A 5,040-nucleotide genomic window follows, 5' to 3' on the forward strand; every position below is an offset into this window, starting at 1 on the left:
CGGATATGGGCGGTCAACCAGATTCACCATGATTAGTTTCACCCTAGTCTAGTCTATTGAATTTGAGTAGTCTAGGTGGATGGTTGGGCCTGTTGCAACGTGGTGTAGCGTTGGACAGTGGATGATTAATATTGATTAATTATTATAATTTTTTTACTGCTTCCATCTACTGTTTATAAATGCTCGCTTTATGCAAACGAACCTCTATAGCTATCCCTTGATAATTCCCTGCATCATACCCCTATTCCAGTTTGACTTGCTGAGTACAGTGGGTAATACTTAGTCTTGCTCTATTTTTCCCCAAACCCCAGAGTTTGAGTATGCGTCAGATGGTGGCTTCTCCGAGGAGTAGGCTTCATCCGTGCCGTCGAGGATGCCTGTGGAGTGGTGATCCCGCTGTGGTCCAAGTCAAGGCTTAGCTCCAGTTATGTTTTAATTTTCCACTGCATTTATGTAAGACTTTATGATATTTGTAAGACGTGGATCTGTATGTCAACTTTATTGTTTGTGTACCCCGGGCGGTCCTGGACGGGGGTTTTAATGCATATTCTGCTTGGAATCCTATTCGGGAATTTCTGGGCGTGACACACGCGCGAAACTTCCGTTGCTGGCGCGCGCGCGCCAGATAGCAATCCCCGGAAAAGAGAGGGACGGAGGAGAGACTTCGGCTGCGGGCCGAGGAAGAGAGAGCGGAAGACTTTGGGCTAGACTGGGCCCAAAGGAGGAAGGAGGATTATTTTTAGTTTTTCTTTTTAATAAACTTTGATAATTGTTGTTGTTGCTTAATAAATATTTCCGGTGCTCTGAAAATTCAAGTAAAATTTGAGGGCTCCTATTAGGCCATGGAGAATTTAACAAAAATTCTCCGAGCCTCATTCGAATTTTTCTTGTACGTATTTTAGTGTTTGCCAATTTCTTTTTGAATTTTAATTAATTCTATTATTCCTTTTAGAGAATGATTTTTAATTCGGGATGAATTTATCAGGACATGACACCCAGCTTGAGACTCCGATGCTGTGGCATGGAGCTTGGGGTCCATCCGGGTACATCCCCAGTTGGTTCCCAACCTGCCTCATACATCTGTACGGGTGTTGAGGATGATGAACCTTCTCATTCATTCCTTGTCATGTTGTGTGTTTCCCTGTATGCTCCACCTGCACGAGATTCTACTATGGTCTATAGGGGAATGGTTAGTTCATGGTAGTTGTACAAATGATACCCCGCATTTGGCAAAGGGATTTCATTTGTACAACTGGGGAAGAAGTATATCAAAGATCCATCTGTTTAAGAATGTGCCCTTACACTAGATAATTCTCATCAATATAGGGACGAGCGGCTGAGATGAAAACAATTTGGTCACTCACGACCCCCAGCCCATTTGCTATCCGAGTAATCAAAAAAGTGCACTCAACAGGAGCAGAAAATCTTATACTCTCTAACCATTGCCTTATCATACATTTCACAGGAGCAATTTTGATTTTCCTAACCATGGCAAACATGATAATTAATTCATCCCCCTAATGGGTCTAAGATCACCTCTAGTAAACAAAGTCATAGCAATCCATTTGTGCATGAGCATAAGTGTAGGATTATGGATATCATTCGTCCTAGGTTTCTTGCAAATTGGAGCACCAGAAATATCTTCCCAAAACCTATTTTTCTCGAACCCAGATATTCCTTTCAGGAGATCGATTTTACAGGAATCGTGAAAACCAAGAAGTGTACTTAATCCTTTCCATGTAGGTGTGTATTCCTTATGGAAAAAGCGAAAAGAAATTCCATCTTCTATTTCTTTCAAAGTGCACAGAAATTGCAAAGTGAGCAAATGAGAACCAGGCTAATCTATTACAGCAAATCTTTGCCAACCAACAGCTTTCCAAATAGCACGGAAGTCAACATCCATACCTATCTTTTTCAGCAGCTCCGGAGAGTATTCTCGCGTGTGAGCATATTTCCGGTCACTCAGCAGATAGTAGGCTTGCATTTCCCGATCATCGACAAGGTCGAGGTCGGCGTCGTTCAGGAGATGTCGCGGAGCGTCGGCATCCTCCATCGAGACATCAGCTGATGAATGAGCACTAGACTCGTCATGATGACTTGATGAAGAGCCAGACCCCTTGAACAGGCGAGACAATCGCCTCCTCATTCTACACAATGGAGTAAGAATGGACTAACTCGACGGGGGTTAGAATAGCAAGAGTTTCACCAAAGCAACTTGTATATATGCAACTAAGTGTTTGAATTTGAGGGAAACTATCAAAGCTTGGATGAACTTGAGAGCAAACTTTGGAGAGAGAATAAAAAATGTGTTGAAATGGGGTGGAGTTCTCTCTCTCGGCCGGCTGGCTTTTATAGGGTACCCACAACGGTCAGAAATGACATGTGGGACCCACTAGCCGTAACCCTGCCAAAAGTGGCAGGTAACCGTTGCCTGGCCGGTTGGGTTTCAACGGTCAGTGTGGTCGTGGCACAATAAATTTTTGTTGAAAATTTTATTTTGGATTGCTCTGAAAAATTCATTTGAAGAATTTCCTCGAAATTCAAAAATTCTAAATGCAATTTTGAAATTCAAACAAGCGATTGATGCAAAAATTTAAATCGTTGAAAACAAATATATGGATACATACCAATTTTTCGGTTGGCGAAGGTCGCGTCATTTTGGGTTCGACGTGCAAGACCGTACCTCCTTCCAGTTTAGTTTCCAGATTTCTCACTCGTCTCCGGAGGTGATGGAGCAGGTGTCTTTGGCTTTTCCTTCCACGCCCTTTTTGATTTCGGTGTGGAAGACGGCTTCCTCTGAGCCGGCTGCTCTAGCTTCTTGGCCGGTATGCTTGATTTTACCGGTGTCTTCCAATAACGGTTCCTGGGCATCGTTGTTTCCTTTTCCAGGAAATTCTGCATGAATTTCACCAGGCTGTCTGTCTTGGGTGGCTCCACTTCCACCAGCACCACGAAGTCAACCGGGATGAAGAAATCCCGTATCTTGACTAGCACATCTTCCACTATTCCTGCCGGGTAACGGATTGAAGAGTCAGCCAATTGTAGGTGCATCGGTATTGGTGCCAGCACCGTGAAGTTGAGCTTGTCGAAGATGTCTTTGGGCATGACGCTGACACTTGCTCCAAGATCACATAGAGCTTGGTCGAATTGCTGTGCCGCAATCGAGCAAGTGATCGTGGGACACCCCAGATCCTTCTTCTTTTCCGGGAGCTTGTGGAGTATGACATTGCTGCATTGCTTCGTCAGCTTGACCACCTCCGTTGTTGGGAGCGATCTCTTGTTGTTGAGGATATCCTTGAGATAACGGGCATATGTTGGCACTTGCATAGCATCCAACAATAGCACGTTGATGTGAATGTTCTGGATTACTTCAACAAAACGAGCGAACTGCTCGTCCACTGACGGTTTCCTACTTCGTTGAGGAAACGGCAGCAATTGTGTGGCGCAGTACTCCTGCGGCACAACCTTCTCTGGCTGAACCTTTTTGTCAACTGAATCACTAGATGGTGCTTCCTTGGCGATCCCGTTAGTTCCTGCAGGGTTAGGATACGGCGGTTCATGAGTGGACTTACCTCCCTTCGTTGTGATTGCCTTGACATTTTCAATGGAGGAGTCGGGCTGCCTCGGAATCCTCCCATATTCATTTGCAGGGACTAATAAAGCCAATTGAGCTAGCTGGGTTTCTATCATCTTATTAAAGCTCAACTGGTTTTGGAAAGCAGAAACGAGGACATCTAGCTTGACATTAATGTTCTCTAGGATCTTGTCATTGGCAGTTAGCTTTTTGCTTAAAGCATCAGTGGTCTTAGCTTGCGCAAAGACAAGATCCTTCAAGGAGTGCTGGTTAGAGAAATTACCGTTGTTGTTGCCTCCTTGATAATATAGGCGTGGCTGGTTCCACCCCTGACCTCCTTGTGGACGATACCCATTGTTGTTGTTGCCCATGTACATCGCCTCTTCACGGGTTTCCGGGCAGTCATTCCTAGAATGACCGGTGCTGCCGCATATCTCACACGTAACGTGTGAGTCCAAGGCTTTGATGGTGCCTTGTGGCCTTTTGTCGTGATCGTCCAATCGCTTCATGAGGAGGTCCAGCTTGGCAGCAAGCATTTCTATCTCCTTGATGGTGTGAATGCCTCGCTGACGGGTTTGGAGTCGTTCCTTGCTCCAACTCATATTAGAAGCCATCTTCTCTATTAAATCAACGGCTCCTTGAACCTGTTTGTACCATAGTTTGGCTAAGAGTTAATTAGTTTCATTTGAGCAGGCCAAATTATTTAGAATATATAGATCCTAAGTGTTGAGTGGTTAGCTTGAAACATAGATTAAGTTTATTGTGTGTAGGAATTTGTGATACACTGAGAGATCATGTGTGCAAGCTGTTGGGTGGCTGCAGCAATTAACCTGGTTCGTTGACTTGTAATCAGGTGGTTAATTAGTTGAGTGGGTTAAGTTCGGATGTTAGCTGTTACTCCTAATTAGTTAGGTTTATGGGGTCATTTTACCCATTGTTTGGTTAATCATTAGGGATTTATAATTAGTGCTTGCAGATGTGTGTCGCAAGTAGTATATAGGGTCAGTGTGTGCAGCGTACATGTGCAGGGAGGCATCCGGATCCTTTGTGAAGGAAAAGGCTTCAGGAGGCCACAAGGTGTCATGGATTAAGAGCATCCTCAATGTTTTAGATCAATTGAGCCATAAGGTGAGACCCACATTCTTATATTGTTTATCTATAGTACATGCTACAATGTATATGGTAGCTTCTTGACCTTAAGGTGGGACCCATTGAGTAAAAAGACACATATTTACTCAAGATTGAAAGTGTGCATGCATGTTGCAAAGCCATGATATATATTTTTAATTCTTATGGCTAGCCTTAAGCTTAAGGTTGCACATAGCACTATTCTCTCCCTATATTCTCTCCCTAGCTCATCTCCCAATGTACAAAGGTACAACAAAAATTACTACTTTATTCCTTAAGGTTAGTTTTCATGCACATAATGGTTGCCTTTATAGAAGATCATCGATTTGATGCATGCA

This window comes from Oryza sativa, chromosome 12 (genome assembly GCF_034140825.1).
Source record: "Oryza sativa Japonica Group chromosome 12, ASM3414082v1".
Lineage (NCBI taxonomy): Eukaryota > Viridiplantae > Streptophyta > Magnoliopsida > Poales > Poaceae > Oryza > Oryza sativa.